Source organism: Strongylocentrotus purpuratus, unplaced genomic scaffold (genome assembly GCF_000002235.5).
Source record: "Strongylocentrotus purpuratus isolate Spur 01 unplaced genomic scaffold, Spur_5.0 spur5_contig_838, whole genome shotgun sequence".
Classification (NCBI taxonomy): Eukaryota; Metazoa; Echinodermata; class Echinoidea; order Camarodonta; family Strongylocentrotidae; genus Strongylocentrotus; species Strongylocentrotus purpuratus.
This window is the reverse complement of record NW_022145544.1, coordinates 1349268-1357948: the sequence shown is the minus strand read 5'-3', so window position 1 is coordinate 1357948 and position 8681 is coordinate 1349268.

The following is an 8681-nucleotide window of genomic DNA, read 5'->3' as shown; positions in this document are numbered from 1 at the left end:
TTTCTTCTTTTTAAAGTGACTCTGTAACATTCAATTCAATTCAATTCATTTGTTGAAGGTTGATGAAAAAACTGCGTAATTTTTGTATGAAATGTTACTTTTTAGATTCCTTCTGCCAGGCGCGGATCCACGGGGGGAGGGGGAGGGGGTGGGGGCGACGAGCCTGGACCCCCACTGGTAAAAAAGGAGAATTTTCTCACGAATTAGGCCCCAAAAATAGTGCTCGTTGATCCTGATATTCTTTTGAACGAGCTATCTATGATTGGTGTATCATCTGATTGTTTATCATGGTTTGCTAGTTACTTAAAGGGATCGTTTAACAATGTTAAATCTAAGATACACGGCCCTACGTGTTATCAGTGTCTGTGATATGGTGTAATATTGAAGCCCTAAAAAAATTGCGCTTCAAAATAATCAAGAAGTGCCTCAAAAAAGTAAAAATCTTTGAGTGACCAGTTTTACCATACTCGTTTTCCCCAATAGACTGTAGTGTTATGAAAACCGTCAGGCGAACGGTTTTCAAAATTTGTAATTTCAATCATAAATAATATGTTGATAATCAGACAGGCGATCGGCTTGTAAAAGTCATGGGGGTCCTGACTGACCTAAAGGTTTATAATTATCATTACATCATGAGCTAAATCCAGAATTTTATTTCAGAATCTGAGACAAAGTTATCGGATCCCTTTAAAAGGTCGTCGTGTATAATGTACTCTTTTTTTTTTTTACTCATCTACACCATCAGAGTCGAATATAGATTTCGGGGTTCCCCAAGGATCTATATTGGGCCCGCTTATGTTTATAATTTATATTGATGATATTTTAAATCATATAGAGAAATACTCTGTTCATGTATTTGCTGATGACACATTCATTTATTTCTCACACAGAAACGTCCTTACTATAGAGTCTTTGTTAAATTCTGAACTTAATAGAATATTTACTTGGTTGTATATCTCCAAATTGAGCCTCAATTGTGAGAAAACAGTAAGCATGTTATTTGGCTCACCCAGAATGTTTACTAAATGTAGTAAGCTGAACTTGAATGTAAATGGGATAAATATACGACATGTACAATCTACGAAGTATCTTGGTATGTTGTTAGATCCTAGTTTAAAGTGGAATTTGCATATTGATGACATGTGTTCAAGGTAAGTAATCTTATACGCTTGTTGGCTCGATGGCGAACTATCTAATATGAAATATGTATGTAATGCCATTATTCTCCCTATTTTTGACTATGGTGATATAATACATGGAACATGCAGCCTGTGCTAAATATGTCAACTCTGTACAGAAACTTCGAAACAGGGCATGTCGAATAGACCAGTTCGTAGTTAGCACATGGGTCATATGACCCCAAATATCACATATCTTTTAAACATAGATAAATCCAACTTTGTGCCTTTTGGAATAATCCAGCTAAAGTCATGGAGGTGATTCTTTGTTTGCCCTCTTGAAAAGATTACTTCCACCTATGTTCAATAGAATGCAACACAGGTGCATGCATGAATGTGAGCATGTATCCAGTATTAGTCTCGGTGGGTATTACAATTTTGTTCAAGTGACCTTTATCTGAGCGTGCGCAGATCAATCCGCGCATGCTCAGATTGTATCTACGAACTGGTATATTATACTTGGAATAAGTCCTTACAGTCATGTGTCAACGTTGATCCTCCCACACTTAAACTACGGATTATAGCTTGGGGCAATTGTGCTGAATATCTTTTAAATAGAATTTTATTACTCCAGAAAAAAGCGCTGCGTGTTATCACTCTGATTTTCGAGCGCAAACGGATGCACTTTTTTCACACACATGGTCCCATAGTATCCTAAAGATAACAGACTTATAGTTATAATCTTGGAATATTCCTGTGTAATTTAAATAGAAATGAACTGCCAAACTTTTTTTATTCGATGTTTACAAAGAATGTCAATATTCATCATTATCCTACTCGGTCTGCCGAACTTTTTCATATACCAAAAACAAGAACTTTGCTCTCAAATAATTTTTTTTGTGTTTTCAGGCTCAAAACTTTTGAACTCTCTTTCAGATCCGGTTAAAAATAAACCCACATATTATAGTTTTAGTAGAGGGTTAAAAAAGAATCTAATACAAAAATACATGTCTCCTACAGGTTAAACTTCTCACAGCTCCCCTGTTTTACTCTCTCTCTCTCTCTCTCTCTCCCTCCCTCTCTCCCTCTCTCTCTCTCTCTCTCTTTCTAACTTCTGTTGTGTGCAGCTTTGTTTTTGTTTTTGTTTTGTCATGTCTTGTCTTATCTTATTATGCCAGTTTCCTGTCCTTTGTGTCCCTTTGTCATTCTGTTCTTTTTGTATATTTTGATTATTTAGATACTTTAAAATGGTTTATGAAAATATGTTATTATATTATATCTATTTTACTGTAATTATTACGACTTTTTAAAATGATTTATGAAAAATAACGTTCATTTTATGTTTATTCTTGGGAACATACAAAAACAAGCTATGGTTTCCAGTAGGTTCCTATTTCAAGTTATAATATTGATCTTACTTTGTCAACTATGTTCTTTATTGTGCAAACAATTGTTATATGAAATAAAATTTTAACAATCAATCAATCAATCAATCAATCAATCAGGGAATTACATGCTCGCTTAGGCTGGAAATCTTTAACAATTAGACGTTACTGTCATCTGAATTCATTCATTTCATTTCATTTATTTCATTCTCCATAAAAAAAAAATGAAATATACAAACATGGTATACAGATAACAGATCGATTACAAGAAAAATACAAAGGGAAGGAGCAAACAAAATTTTATGGAAATGTGGGGTTAACAAAAAGGCCAATAAGCCTTATGAACGTCAACCTACTATGGTTGATAAGGCTTTAAATGACCTTGCTCCTCCGTATTTAAAAGTCTGCTTCTAATATTGTCAATACAACTATTCGCTTAGGTCTCATGGAAACTTATTGTTGGCAAAACCCAGAACAGAATATTGTAAACGTACGTTCTCTTACAGAGGTGCTATTCACTTCAATAATCTCCCCACAAATCTAAAACTCCCATGTAGTCAAAAAAGACAAATTGCCTTCGTACCCGATCTCATGTAAACTGTTAATTGGATTTATGTTATATTTTTTTTTTTTTCTCTCTTTAGGATATAATTTTTTTGTTTTCTTTTTTTTTAGTCACGTGCTCCTCATTACACAATATATATTTAATATTATAACAATCATCTTGGACCCCATGGAAGAACAGTCTTGTCTATATGGCTTGACTGTGCTGGGTGTCCTTCCGACTTCATTATTGTCATCTTCTTTTCTCTTTTACATTGTATATTATGTTTGTTCTTAATGTCTAGGCCTATTTATATTATGTTGTAAAGTCGCCGCTAAATATTTCCTAATTTTGTTAGACCCCCTCAAAAAAGTGCTCTTACCCCCCCCCTCCCCCTCCCCCTCCCCCTTCTCTTTTTTTTTTTTTATCTTGTCCTGTTATAAATTGTTTTGTCATGTCTTGTCTTATCCTATTATGTCAGTTTCCTGTCCTTTGTGTCCCGTTTTTTCATTCTTTTCTTTTTGTATATTTTGATTATTTAGATACTTTAAAATGGTTTATGAAAATATGTTATTATATTATATCTATTTTACTGTGATTATTAAGACAATTTAAAATGATTTATGAAAATAATGTTCATATTATGTTTATTTTTGGGAACCTACAAAAACAAGCTATGCTTTCCTGTAGGTTCCTGTTTCATTTCATAATTTTGATCTTACTTTGTCAACTATGTTCTTTTTTGCAAACAATTTTTATATGAAATGAAATAAAAATCAATCAATCAATCAATCATATAAAGCATTTTTTTCAATCCTGTATCCGCCTTATTAATATTGCATTGTATGGTTTGTTACAATAGGCATATTGCAAACAAGTAACAATGAGGAGGGATTTTCCCAACCAAAATGTAATGATGGATCACCCATCATATTTCGTCTTTGGTTTGTCCATATTTTCTTATCGAATTCCGAATCTGGTGATATTGAAAATGAAGCTGCAGAGCTACTATTCTATTAAACCGCAATCTGAGAACACTGAACTGGAAAGCATAATTTCCACTTCAGCGATAGAAAACGATGGGTTGCTAAGGAAACCGGCATGAAGTGGATTCCACTTACTGAATTGTGGAAATAGTCACTGCTTCTAATGTTATGCAATGCATTATATATTTAGCATTTAGCATTTTAATAAGGCAATGTATAATGAAGTGAACTGAAGATCGGTTGGCTTCCCAGATGCACAATCATTGTGCTGCTTTATGCTGCATTTCTCCTGTAACACATCGATTGAAATCTATATGGTAAAAACATGAACCACTTTGCGACATTGTAATTTGGTATGAGCAGGTGAATACATTGTGTAGTCATTTCAGTCATGAGCAATATATGACAAAAGACATGTTTTTTAAAGAAAAACATAAATGAACTTTGGCTGATTTGCTAAATGTTAAAATTTGATTCGATAAGAGTTAGTAGTGGAAACGTGGAATTATTCCTTGAAAATAAAACGATCCAATTTCAGCATAATTTATGCAGGCGATTCAATCAAAAGATGGGGCTTTTTGAGACAGTGATAGCAAATGGGTGTTGGGGGTATTGTCCCTCTCTTATAGTCAGCCCATTCTCCATGAGAAAAAAAAATCATCCCTCATTCTATATTGAGAGAAAGGAAAAGAAAAGGCGAAGAAATGGAAGAAGAAGAAGAAGAAGAAGAAGAAGAAGAAGAAGAAGAAGAAGAAGAAAAAGTAGAAGAAAAAGAAAAAGAAGATGAAGAAGAAGAAGAAGAAGATGAAGAAGAAGAAGAAGAAGAAAAAAGGAAGAAGAAAAAAGAAGAAGAAAAGGAAAAAGAAGATGAAGGAAAAGAAAAAGGAGATGAAGAAGAAAAAACTTGAAAGAGAAAATGGGTGGGGTTAGATCTTACAAAAAGGTCTTTCGCTTCAAGACATTTCGATTCTCACAATTTTTATTTCCATCCATTATAATAACATAATCTTACATTAGCAGCCACACCCGTTTTCGTTATGGTCGGTTACCATATTGCTGCCTATGATGGTTCTTGTTCAATTTGACACCACACTGCATTTCTTTTTAGTACGACACAGAATGTTTATTTGAGCGTTATATTAATATGCGATCGATATCACACCGTAACCGTCGATGGCAATATAAATGAATGTATCCATCAGCGACGGACAGTGTCTCGCTTGGGCCTCTCCCGCCTACCAAAGTATTTGAGTGGAGCATAATATGAAGCGTACAAATACCAGTTCTGCCAGTTGTCACGCAGACAACCTGTTGTCTTGCGAACGACTCGTACTCCAAATAACAGTTTTCCGTTTAATATGACTTAGGATATGAACGTTGTTCCTCGATACCGGCAGAAACGGATAATTTCTTGAAGACATATACGAAGGATAAAATAGGTATTTTGTGTGGAACCACTATTACGGTAAATATTTCATCATATCTTAAAGAAATAATATTGTATTGTAGACATTGTATTATTAATTCATTCATTTATTACCACTATAGGTTGGAATACATAAGACTAGGTATAGCGCACCAAAAATAAATACAACAAACACATGTTATTTGATGATTGCAAATGATCAAGCTTTATGAAAGCTTCAAAAAACAAAAAACAGAATTGAAATCGGTCAATGCGTTGTGATTTTATACCATTTTTTTGATATCGCATAATTACCGAAAAACCTGCCAGAAATGGTCAAATTGGCAAAAATGGCAAAATTCGACAAAGTTGACAACTTAATTCATCACTTTCTCGGACACAAATAATAAATTAAATATCAGACACTAAAATATCATCAAAAGATAATTCATATATCTATTACCGTTTTGAAAACAGAAGCCAACAAAGTAAGTAATTTTTGCCATTTTTGCGAATCTGCAGATAAATTATGAAAAAGTTGTGAAAATAACTAAGTCCGTCTAATTAATATGCGCATATGTAATTAAATCAAAACCGAATATGATACATCAGTGAAACCTATGTATATCAGACAGGTATGGAAATATATTTCATTTGAAGAAGAAAAAATCATGAATATTCATCAAATATGCAAATTAGGTCATTTCAGCTAATTATATATAATAGGAAAGTAAAACTGTTCATTTTGTAATTTTATAGATCATATTTACACCAAATATTAACATTAAATTCCAAATATTTTTGCAATGCCAATAAAATATGGCGATAGAAATTACTTGGATCACCGTCACAGCTATTTCCTTATATGTTTCACAAATTGTTCAGAAAAACCGATCAAATGATAAGAATTTGCAGACTTTCAGCTACATCACATTATATTTTTCTTTTTTTAAAATTTCAGATTTGAGGATTTGTGACGATTTTCCGAGAAGCCATTCAACAGGCAATAACATTCCACAGGGACTAAATTTTAGAGTGAAAAAAAAGTTTGGTGACCCCAGTACAGTTGTGGCTACCTTGAATGTAAACAACAAATTGATTCAATGAGTGAAACATATGAGCATATTGCATTTTTTGTAGGGGAGTTTTATACATTGAGGTACATTTTCACCACGCAGAATAGCAGCGCGAGTCAGTGGGCGATCAGCGGGCCATGTCACACATGGCTGAAAAGACAATATTCTAATTAAATAATCAACATATTTCCCACATGCCTATAATAATGAAACTACACAGAATTGTAATTAAAGGTATGCTTGAAATATATGTGAAATGAAAATTTAAAAATATTGTTTAGGTTTTTTTTAAATAAATTTACAAAAATTGCTATTTCTACCAACTGACTGCTGTTGTGTGTGTGTTCGCGGGGCAGACTGTGTGCTCAGGCATTGTGATCACCCTAATAAGACGGTTTATAAAAGAAGATGAAGAAAGTCCTGGGAAAAAATGTATCGAAAAATATTGGCTCACTAATGAAAATGGCTAGTAAACGTATTACATTTTAGATTAAAATTTGGCTTGAAAGGAACTCTCTAAATGTGGGGAAATGCTACAATTTTTTTTCTTCTTCGTACTATGATTATGTTTACGAAATGATTTAAACGGTCTGCTTCCTTCCTTTACTGAGTCTACATATTGATGATTTTATATATATATATATATATATATATATATATATATATATATACATTGAATTATATAATACAAATACGTATAGGCTTCGGAACCTTATATTCAGCGATTCAATTTAAGAATATGAAAAAGATAAGATTCGAATATTTGTTTACTGAGCAGTCAATGTTACAACAAAACTGATTTTTGATTTTGTTTCTTAGATTACATAAAATACCCCTCTTTGCATGCTTAATAGTAGGAAATCTGAGTATTATATTTCATGTATACATTTTCTAATTTAAAAAAAAAGACCTATAATGTTGCAAATGAAATCAATTTGCAAAGTTTCCTCACATGTTCGAGATTCTATGAATGAAAGATTCGTCATTATGTAAGGCACTAATAATTCATAGGGATACATTTATGCGTATATAGGCGATATTGTCTAGCGTCCCGTAATATACAGGTGGACAATTTTGGTCTAGCTTTCGTATTGGGGCGGGGGTCTAGTGGTCTATAATGTTTTAGCAAAGATTCTCCTCATTATTCATACAATTAGTCAAATGACAGCAGCGGTTTGAAATTTACTGCATTCCTTTATTATCAATAATATCACCAATACTGTTCCACAAGGCATGTCGTACATGCAGGGTATATCCCATATGTTACCATTATTGTAATTATTGCTCTAGCCCAATTCAAACATCGACTTCACTTAAAATATCAATTGTAAACCACTGGTAAAGCCATGAAGTACGAGGGTATACTACAGAGATAGGGACTCCTTGCCATATTTTCATCAAAGAAAAACTATATAGGTTAAGGGTTAGGGTTTTGAGTGAGTTTTACGTTAGGTAATATTGATATATAGGTATAGTATTTAGTGTCTGTCCTGCTTTGAAGTTGGGAATTCAGTTGATATAGTGTCAGATATCGACTGTGGATGGGGCAGTTGACTGTTGAGCAATTTCCGTCAGAGCATTGTGTCCTACTTTCTCCAGTAAAGGGCCTGGGGTATCGCAGTCTCTGTTCTGTGGCTTATGAGTGCAATGAAGAATACCCCGTGGCACATTTTGTCCCTTAAAGCCCCACTGCACTACTTATAGCTACTTGCGCCCTCTATGTAGCAAACAATGCCTAATCGGTGACCATTGGTCCCCCATGGTCCCCTTTTTCTTATGTTAATTGAGAGCTGATTTGATGAGATAACCATCTGTCAGTGACCATGCAAAGAGGTCTCATCAGTTTTATTATACTAACACAGCTGAATGGGTTATCCAGCCATTCACTATACCATTGATTTTACTATGTACATGCATTTTCATTGTATTGTCTTTAATATTGTGATATGGAAAATGAATAACAATACCAATCCCTACTGGCCAAGCTAGTGCAGATATGCTTTAAGACATTTGTCATTATCATATTTGCAAGTTTCCAACATCTGTTTTTTTCTTTGCAACTATTTTCCAATTCTCAATTTTCTATCATGTCAAATCAAAGAGACACAATAGGGCTATATGCTTGATTGAAAAGAATTTCGGATATGTTTCGTATATCACCTTGAAG